The sequence below is a fragment of the Hylaeus anthracinus genome, unplaced genomic scaffold, assembly GCF_026225885.1.
Source record: "Hylaeus anthracinus isolate JK02 unplaced genomic scaffold, UHH_iyHylAnth1.0_haploid 12001, whole genome shotgun sequence".
NCBI lineage: Eukaryota > Metazoa > Arthropoda > Insecta > Hymenoptera > Colletidae > Hylaeus > Hylaeus anthracinus.
This window is the reverse complement of record NW_026534348.1, coordinates 20221998-20233082: the sequence shown is the minus strand read 5'-3', so window position 1 is coordinate 20233082 and position 11085 is coordinate 20221998. Positions and strand designations below refer to the sequence as shown.

Sequence of the window (11085 nt, the reverse complement as noted above, 5' to 3'; positions counted from 1 at the left end):
CGCATGATTTACTAAATAAATACTTTCAATATATAACAATATTATTTCATCTTTACACTAAAACAGTTAAGGTATTTGATCAAATCACTTACTTTCTTTAGGAAAATTGACTTGTTATTTTAACATCTCCCGTGAATTGATCATCTACCTTAGGGATTTGATTAAATCTCTATTTTTATCATTTCCCTGCGACATATACATACCTTAGACCTTCGTCAACTGATATTTATTTATGTATTCCCGCACAAGCTTCCGTTGATTGAAACGAATACGATATACATTATATACAAGATAACAAGGACAAGTGTTATCAATTTGTGTTGTCGAAGTGTTGTAATTTTCATCAATTTTTGTAGTCCACGTTTTCTTGAAACGTGACATCCAGCGATAAGACCCGCGGGTAGGTACAATAGCGTATTCCATAGCGGATTGCTCGGTCATTGAACGACGTTCCGTCGAGCAAAAGTGCTACCCATGACAAAGACCAACGGTGTAAAAAGCCTATAGCCGCAGCATTTCCATCTCCGCATGTTCTATGCGAGGCGGGAAGCCAGCCCGGCTTTTGCAATTTTTTTCTCCCTTCTCGCCGACGCAGCCACGTTTCACGTGAAACGATGGAGGCGCGAGCCCAGCGACAAAGGAGGATAGAGAAATGACACGGTACCGCGAAGCACCGGTCGAGTTATTTTCACCGGTCGAAAGTGGAGTAACAGTGGCAGTGCCCTCTTCCTCCCTCGTTTCCCCTAGCCGCCGTCCTTCACTCTTTTCCTGTTCCCTGCCGTATCCCTCCCTGCTAAATGGGAAATTCAAAGCAGTATATATTTTTAGCGCGAGACAAGCCCATTAGGCGCCACCATCGTCGCGCGTCAGCAGTGAAATCCTTCGGCTCGAAATCAAAGCTCAGATTGTCACTCGTCCGACTCAGCTTCGATTTTTTTTAACATTCTCGTTTCTCCTCCGACGCTTCTTCTATCCTGGGGTTCCCTGAAAGGTTACTTGACCCCTTCTACTCTGATGGTTTCAGATAGCTAACTTTAAGCTACATGATTTTATGTTAACTTCTCAATGGCTCGACTTGACATCGCTAACGTTTGACGATGTAATTTACAGCTACACTTGACGATTTAGCAAACAAGATGTCAAGTAAAGTATCCTACTTCAGTACATGTACTGAAAATATTGAAGTATATTTTATTTTATTTTCTAGTTCTAATTCACACATGTTACAAAGCTGGTACTACAAAAGTGAATTCTATTGTACCAGCGTCACAAGTTTGATACATGATTTTATTTCTATGAGCCCATATGTACTGTATCACAGACTGTTTGTCCCTTTTAATTAGGTAGCGTCCAACAAATATTTCTGTATAATTGTGTTTGTAAAGCCTACTGCACTTAATTTAGGCAAAATTATTTCAAACTGAAAAGTGTTAAATGCGACCCCAGAATGACGTCTCTTCCTTTCCCGTGAGTCTCTTTCGAATTGACAGGTGACACTTACCTGGAACAGAAAGAAAAAAGTGTTTGTTAGAGTCTGTTTATTTGTATATACACTCAAATAATGAAATCATTTCATTGATTACAATCATGTAATGTAATTGTTAGTTGATATTTAGAAAAGGTAACAGCGATTTATAAGTGTGCATTATGGATGCACATAAAAATCGAGTTACTGAGAGGCAACATACATAGTACTACAGACTAATACATTTTTTCTCAAGTGTAGTTATTTTAACAATTATCAATAGATGTTTCTTTTCGTCATCCCAGTCATAAATATATTTATACCAGACAAGCAATTATCCCATTGCTTTTTCTTTGTATTAATATAATTTTAAAAATTAAAATCGTCCCGACATCATAAATTTTGCATTAATATACTTTCTCGATACATCATAATTTCATCAGGAAAAAGAACATACGGTACCTTGGAATATACAGGGTGAGTCTTATAACGTGACGACCTCAAATAAATCGTAAGGCATTTGTTGTACGACAAAATGTTTCAAACAAAAGTTGCATGGTATCTAGGGGGACATACAGTGCTGTAATCTGTTTTTCATTACCTTACTTTTTTATTGAGATATTAGGGTCACTGTCAGTTTTTTAAATGGAATGTCTAACATTTTTTTTTTTCGAATTCGGATAAATCATCAAATTCTGCGTAAAATAGTATTACATGAAGTGGGACTTGAAATGAAAAATTACTGAGATATTTATAAAAGAAGTTTATGGGCAATAGCTGCTAAGGTTGAAGTACGACATCCTTCATTATTCACAACTTTGAGATACCTTTTTAACCGACTTCGAAAAGGAGGAGGTTACTCAATTCGACATGTATATTTTTTTTTTTACGTTTCTGTACATTAAAATTGCCATATTCTTTGAGTCTTCGACTAAGCCTTAAGAAGGTAGAATGCGATGGCTGATTTCGATCAGGATACTTAGCTTGGTACAAGATCTTAGCTTTTACAGCATTTTCTTCACACGCACCATAAACAATTATCATAACGTTGTTTCACTGTTACTAAACATTGTAATAAAAATGTAGCACCTTTCTCAATACGACTTTAACGCTTACCGAAATACTAAATAGGCATTCCGAGTTGATGATTATTAATATTTAACAGGGAACTTGTTTACAGACATGACCTACCGACGTGAATAAAGTCGTGCTAAGAATCACGTTGACTAAGCGTATTTCCTAATAGAAGATTATTAATTTGAAGATATCTCAGTAATTATTCATTTCAAGTCCCACTTCATGTAATACTTTTTCACGATAAATTTGATGATTTATCCGAATTCGAAAAAAAAAATGTTAGACATTCCATTTAAAAAACTGACAGTGACCCTAATATCTCAATAAAAAAGTAAGGTAATGAAAAACAGATTACAGCACTGTATGTCCCCTTAGATACCATGCAACTTTTGTTTGAACCATTTTGTCGTACAACAAATACCTTACGATTTATTCGAGGTCGTCGCGTTATAAGACTCACCCTGTATATTAAAAAATATGCACATGCTGGATAAGCCATCAATAGCATGTGAGTGAATGATTCAGGAAGGAACACTTTAGACGTCTTTTTCTAAGGCGATGGAGTAGATTCCCTTGCACTCCCAGTCATCCGTGCGTCTTGGCACGGTTTCTAACGTTTCTATCAAAACGAATTGGACCGCAACTTCCGCGCTGCCAGGCCTGTCTATCCTGGATGAGGGCGTAAAATCTGGACCAACCCAAGGACCAACGTTTTCATCCGCCACTTACATGGCGTACAGATCGGAGTTTGAATTACGGGTGCCCCGTCAAGAATCGCTAGCAATGGTCGACCACAGAACCGCAACAAGGGATGGTGCATATGAAACGTTCACTTTGAACCGGAAAGCCTCTCAGGAACTGAATAGATCATCGATACCGAAAATCTGTATCTTTGGCAAATTTCATCCATTCATTAAAAGCTCCTGGAATTATTAGTTCTATCAACTTTCAACCACGCTGACATAATTTATAGCTTTCGTCTGAACTTGCAAGGGAGTCTCATATTCGGAGATTATTACATGGAACCCACGAATTTCATCGTGAATGGTTAGCTATGAAGTAACTTTGGATACTCTATCTGATTATTTATGCTAACAAGACATGTTTGTGACCTAGGATCCTTCATCACCACTCATTCAAATTTCAAGGAACTCATTCATTATTCAACGAAATTCTAGTATTACTTATTGCTTAGATATGTCAGAAATTTTTCGTGGTTGCTACTTCTTCTACTATTTCTGGCACATGATAGTTTTAACCCTTAAATATAAGTTTTATTGTATTCTTTAAAAAAATGATCGTCACTTGATGATTTATGCGTTCACGAATTGATAAATACTCACTGTAAAGAAAAAGTAGCAGAATCTGAATTAAATGTCCTAAAAGAAGATGTACTCAAATATCAAACTTCCTCAACGAAAACAGCAATTATTTTGATCGGTACTCAATTGGACACGTTCAGATTAAATTAATAACATAAGATTGAACCTTCAATAATTTCTCGCTAAACCACGAATCAATCAATTTATGAAAAAAAAATCTGTCCATCGTAATCGTGACAAACATTGAAAATGAAATAAAAACTAAACTCCCATTTCACTTCTTTCAAATGCATTCCAACACTCTATCTCTATCCCCAAGGATGCATTCATTGAGTTCAAGTTGTCCTAGCCTCGACAACCGCTTACGAAACCATGAGCAGGCCAATTTGTCAGGAAAAACCTGTCACTCGCAGCCGTCAACGTAGGAATACAAGAACCAGGTGTTAAGTTGCTCCCATGCGCAGGTCCGTTTCGCGAAGTGACTCATCTTCAGGGCGCAGTGTCTCTCGTTCGAGTGCGTGGCTTCTAAATAGGAAGGTAAACACACATTGTATTCACGGGACGAAGCGTGGCTCCTTTCTTCTTGTCGCGATGCCTGTCGCTTGACGACTGGCTGTGCGACGTGGACCGAGTACATTAGCAACCACAACATCGGCCAGCAGGGTCGCGGAGAAGGGTCGGTTGGAACGAGACCGCGGAGGCTTTGACAGCTGTTTGGCTCGCCTGGGCTCGACTGTCTGCTACTCTCCGCTGTTAGACGAGAACACGATGGGGCACTGCTCCGCGGATGCTTTCTCGCTTCCAGTCGTTTCTCGGCCCACTTCAAACGTCCTGTCCATGTTGGTCCTCCTCGTGGTTCTTACTACTTTCGAGAAGCACAGTCCACAAAACACGTCGGCTATTCTTAGCTCGATAGACCGTGGAACGCCGAAACATTTTCACCAGTTGTTTCGCAGTTTTATTTGATTAGGGTAGGACCTAGATTCCGCAGGAGTCGAGTCGATATTTGAGCAAAGGACGACAAAGAGTACCACGGGTCTTAATGTAGCAAATCATTGTATTACTCAAGGTTATTCTGGGGAAATTGTAATTTGTATTTGTATTTGGGAGCACAAATTAGTTCGGTCCGTTTTCAAACGACGAGATATTTTTTCGAGATGGAATTCGAAAATTGCCTGAGAGGTGAGAAAAAGTAGTAAACAGCGATGGACAATACTTTGATTAATCTGTTAATTCATGTTGTCCTCGAAATAAATGCATTTTTCAACACAAAAAAACGGACCGAATTAATTTGTACTTCCAAATACAAAAACAATTATGAGACATAAGTAGGACAACACATCCGAATTCGCTCCAGTAAGTGTAGTTCCTTCCAAAGAGTTCCTTCTGTTGTACTCGTTCCAGCTGGGATTTTCAAAGTAAATTTCATCTATTACAGAAGTCTTTACAACTGCATTTCTGAAGAAATAGCGAAACGACGAATAAGCTTCCTCTGGTGTTAATAAAACTTCAGAGACTACCTTGTTTGTTTGTCAATATGTAATAATTGTATGTCACTTATGTTCTGTCGACGTGAATGTAAATTCGCTATTTAATTACATAAATCAAAGTGTAAGCTTGTTCCGGAATAGTGTTATAAACCGAGATTTGTGGATCGGTTAACTCAAGATTTAGCACGGGTCTTTGATAACGTTTATCTCTGTATTTATCAGCACAACGTTTATCATTCGGTTCACTACAGCATGCCCAACGTCAGCAATGGAGAAAGTACCGAAGTTGTAGGTAAGAATAGACACAGGTGCCCTAGGCAGAGTGCAGTTAGAGATTACAAAGAACATAGGCATACATAGGATCTAAGCCAAGATGTAATCAGTGTTCATAAAGTACGTGTTCAGTGAATATTTAGGACGCAGTCGCGCTACGACAAATGTAACTATACGATAACGTTATCAGCACATCTTGAGCACAGAGAGTGCATAGCAAGACAATATTAAAGAGCACCCTATTCGAGGTTTCGTATTACGGCAGTGAATCTTGTCACACGCGGTGTTACTTGATAGCGGTCTATCCTAAATGCTGAAAATGTGTCAAGGTTCGATCGATATCGATGGATTGGTTAAGGAAAGTTCAAAATTTGTATGCACTACGATATCTGTCAGGTCGAGGATTTCCCACAGGTAAATCCTTCTGATTTGAATGCCGTATTCTCATCGATCAGCATTTTCTCTTCGCAGTTACCTGAAGCTTGGAGAATCGAATAGATCAACTCTGCGCTAACTGGAATCCCTACTCGACAATTTACACTCGACCGTTCCTATCAGGCTATGCCAATCCTTTAACTACCAAGACCCACCACAGACGCCTCCTATCTCCTCGTGTACTAACGGTACGTAAAACACTAGAAACAGAAAGGTTCAACGAATTGAAACCCGTAACGAAGACGAACGAGTTTTATCATCCGAATCGAGCACACGAACCCCGCGAGCGTACTCGACGATTTGATCCTATTAACAGAATGATCCTCCCGCGCTTATGACACGCGATACACAGACTTTCACCAGGTTGCCGGTGCCCAATAAATCTACGCGTTCCGCCAGACAGAGCACACTGTACTCCTCCCTTCGAGGCTGCGGCATCGAAAGCGCGTTATCGCGACCGAATCGTTTTTCCTAGTTGCCACTCTAATTGGCCGATATCGCGGGAACGCCCGGACATTCGAGGAAGTGAAAGCTCCCGCACAAGACAGCCTCTTTTTCTATTTTCAAATCTGTAGCTTAAGGGACCGGCCTATTAATATCCTTTGACAGCTCGCATGACTCATTGATCCCTGTCTATGCACGTCGCTGAATCGCGGATAGGTGTGTTCGGCATTCTTAGCGGTGGGCAGATCTTGTCGAGCTTAAGGAGCTATTCGCATTGGCAAGCAGGAACGAAAGGTGTTCTTTGGACATTTTTTGTGCGAAAACGTTGAGAGTAAATGACTCGAGATTTAAATGCAAGAGTGTAGAGTATACTCCCTACACTTTAGCGTGTATGGACATGTCAATAAGAGTAACTCTCTGTAAAGCTTAATAAAATATTGTGGTTGCAAGCGGAATAAGGTATTTTTTAGGTGGCGAGAGAAGTATGTGAACGAATAATTTGAGATTTCAATCAAATCGAAGAGATTGCGAAGGTGTTCTCATTAGCAATCTGAAAGAAGATTGGCTTTGGAAAATTGTTTGTAAACAAATTTTTAATACAATTCTCAAATTCAAATAGTAATCTATAATAATAAAATAAATTGCCTACGCTTTAACATTTTTCAGTGTTGAAAGTGGTAAGAAAATGACATAGATCTTAAAGTGAAATTTTCATCGAATCGTTTTGCAAGAAAAGTATTAGAGCGAAAAATTTCAAACTCTAACACAGGATTGAAGACCGTATTTCTTATACCATATTCTTTCGTCTCGAAAATACGAAAATAATTTGCTTGTAACACGTAACAAAGCACAGGTTGCAAAAAGATATCTCGTATCTGTGGAATGAAAACTTCAATTTTGTTTCCCTGAAACAGCTAACTGTTAAAACTATGTTTTATTCAAAAGAGGTAAGACTGAGTTCTTCGACCTGTCGAATGGGAATATCCCCTTAACTACAGGCTGCTGGTGTGCGTTGCGTGGTAGCGCGTGTCGCGACTGCAGCGAACGATTGTCTGTGCAAAACGAGTTTCGCAAGTCCACCGTGGGTGACGTCATTTGGCACAACGCGCGCATAGCGTGCACTCCTGGCACAGATTCTGCACGCCTGGCCTGTCCCGAGACAATGGAGGACCTCCGCTTCCGTCAATGCGTCGCTATCGGGAAACAATCGGTTGCCCATGCCGAGTGAGGCGTACGCGCGACGCTCGTGCGAATCCACGGTATTCGTGTTCGTGCTAGAATTTTCAGCTCATACTTTGCGGTGGAAGTTTTGTTGCTGAATGCCAAATACTATGGATTCCTGTTGTTCTAGTATTCGTTCGTAGGATCTTTCTCTTACGGTCAGAAAAACTTTTGTTCCTATGGCAATTGTACTACAACGCGTTGCGAACAGTTCATTCCACGCAGAGTCGATTATTTTTGTCGGTGGTGCCTCGATGTCGTTCGTTGTCAATAGGATTTTGTTAAAATAGAAGTTCATAAAAGAATGTTTTACGCCACGATTGTTCAATATACGAACTTCAATTTTTTTTCTTGTTTCAATCGCAAGGGATATTCTTCGTAAATAATTTGTTAACTTCCCGATTTGTAGGGATGTTATTGTATTTGCCCCTAAAATGAAAAATCGATTTTTTAGCAGATCTCCATGTTTCAAGGTCATTGGAGTAAGTTTAGCCTATTTTTAACAAATTGTTCGCGCGTGTGTATGTGCGTATGTATGTACGTATGTAAACAAATTTTTCGTTAACGTTTTCTAAAAAACTAATAGCGAAATCAAAAAGATCGATGATGCAATCGATGTGTATCAATCTAACTTAGAGCTGATTAGATTTTGTTCTAATTAGGTCTAGTAGTTTTTTAGTTTCTTTAAGAAAACTTAACTCACTAACGCAATCTAGATGGGAGAATATAAATTTATGAGCGAATAACTAAACCGAAATATATTACTATTATTACATTTGTATGCGTATGTATAACACATGTATACTTACAGGGTGCTCCAAAAGTATGGAAACAGTCAAATATTTCCAAAATGGAACATTTGTGAGAAAAACGGTTTAGAGAAATGTTTTAGGGTTTCAAAAATTCTATTGAACGATCGTGTCCGTTTGACCTTCAAAGAACCGGTCAAAGTCACGTCAAGGTCAACATGATTTTTTTAATGGAGCACCTCATTTTTTATGATGCACTGTAAAAGCTGGCTATGAGACCTTTTCAAAACACTAGTTTCAAACATTTTTTTTATTCGCGATAGATGGCGCTGTAATCGGAAATCGGGAAGTTTCTTGTGTGGCCCGTAAAGGGTCGCACACAAAATAAACACGAATAGCTATATGAATTAAGCGAGCAACAATAACCAGCTAGTTTGTACTATTCGTAAAATTACTTTTGACGATTTCTTGAAAGTACATATCTCTTAAATTTGGAAAATACTCGAAAAAATTTCATCATTCGTCGCATGAGCATCGCTCAGGAACTGTTGAATTCACCGGATTTGGCCCCCTGCGACATTTTCTTGTTCCAAAAACTGAAGAGAGCCATGAAAGGACGAAGATTTGTAACGATTGAGGAGATAAAGACTGGATCGCTGAAAGAGCTCAAAGCTATACCAAAAAGTGCTTATCAGAAGTGCTTCGAGGATTGGAAAAAGTGCTGGCACAAGTGTATTATATCTGTGGGGGATTACTTTGAAGGAGACAATATAAATATTGAAGAATACATAAATATTTGTTAATAAGAATAAAAAGCCACCTTACATTTTGATCACACCACTAGATGCAAACAAGTTAAGAATAGTATTGTATATAAGGATTAATGTTGAAACCACCCCCTCTCTTTACTTTCTTTTCTTTTAACGTTCTATTTTCTTTTGTGGCGACATGAATCTGTATATTATTATTAAATAGAACAAAAATAATAAAGGCATTTATTTTCCATTAGAAGCCCGCGTGTCAGTGAAATATATCCACGATGAAAGAACTCATATCAAAGCATATTAATTATATTCCGACGCAAAGCGACGAATACTGATCGACAATGACAAAGAAGGGTGATAAGGGGAGAGCATGAAGGCGTGATAAAAGACGAAGCAAAAACTGTATGTTGTGGGTGCCAACGGTCTCGACCGTCTATCGTTCACGTTTTCGTCGAGCGTGGTCGACAAGGATGCAAAACGATTAAGAAACTGACAGCGACATAAAGATACTAATACTTTCCTTCTCGAACTGTCACTGTGAACGCTTCTTGCCCTCGGCGCGACGTGTCTCGTATTTTTTCCCTTGGCGTCTATCCACGGGACGCTTTTAAAAACCGAAGGCAGAAAGACGAGCAAAACGTCGAACCAGCGAGGCGACGAATACCCGAGAAAAAAAAGAGAGCTTCAAACATTTAAACACTGAAAAATAATTTTCAAAGCGTGGCTGAAATGTGTGATTATGAAATTCTTAAAATAAACCAGATTATTACTGCCCAGCAACCAGCAATTGCTACGAGATTGAAAGGTCTTGCGTTTATGATTTTTCTTTATATTTCTCTTTAGATTTAAATTAAAATTTTCTTTCATTTTAATTTTTTTAAACATAAATTTTATTAGAGAAGTAGATCCTAGTAAACTTTTTTTTTTCTTCTTCTTATTGTTAGTAGAAAAATTTCACAATTTCAAATTACAATTTCATTCAAATCAAAATGTCCTAGCCATAAAGCTATAGGGATGTACCTCCACGAAAGAAATTCTATCAGAAATTGAGAGATCCGTGACATTTTACGTCCTCGTTTCAGTAATATCTATCAAATATAAAATGAGAATGTGTTTAAATCAGCACCTAAATACGAAGTTTCATCTTACGTCCGTTAACTACCCTACACGCAACTACCAAATAGAATACGTTTGTAGTTCGAAAAGTCGAATTTGTGAACGTGGTCCCAATTTAATGGTCAGGGTTGTATATGTGAGCGCCTCGAAATGTGAGAAATATCTAATAACGAAAAAATATGAATCGAGACGACGAAGAGAGAAAGCCAATGGCACGGGGCGCAGCATGTGTTTCGCGTCGTGTTACCAAACGGTTTCCCAGATTTCACTTCTTTCCCTCGTGCAATTCGATCCCCGGCTGTTTAATGAGAAAGAACCATGCGGGGATCGAAACCCGCGTGAATCGAAAGTTTTATGTAAACAAATCGTGGAAAAAAAAAGAAGAGGTAAAAGAACGAATCAAGTGGAAAGGAGAGAAAGAACGTCGCCTCGGGGACACGCTTTATTCTCCGTCTCGCCTCTCGATCATGGTTGCATCGCGAGCAACACGCACCGGGGGATCGAACGAGTAATTGCAGTTTTCACTGCGTGAGTGCAATTCGCAAGGTGAAAGAAGGTAAAGAGCCGGCTGTACAAGACGATTTAGTTGCTTTTTAGCTCGGAGCGTCAGGCTAATATGACTCCGTTTCCAAGTCCGCATTCAGACTTTTATAATGAATGTGAAAAGAGAGACAGTGTTGAATATTCTATGCTATTACCAAACGATCGCGATAGTAGGTTAAAGTATAA

The 11085-nt window shown here is 39.0% G+C and overlaps 1 long non-coding RNA gene across 1 annotated transcript; it reads right to left on the bottom strand.

Moving 5' to 3' along the window:
• Positions 1 to 1171: 1171 nt before the first annotated feature.
• Positions 1172 to 4358, bottom strand: LOC128891329 (uncharacterized). Its single transcript, XR_008460813.1, has 2 exons — positions 3886 to 4358; positions 1172 to 1501 (listed from the first exon to the last, which is right to left on the bottom strand). It is a non-coding gene; the product is annotated as an uncharacterized LOC128891329 (long non-coding RNA).
• Positions 4359 to 11085: the final 6727 nt, after the last annotated feature.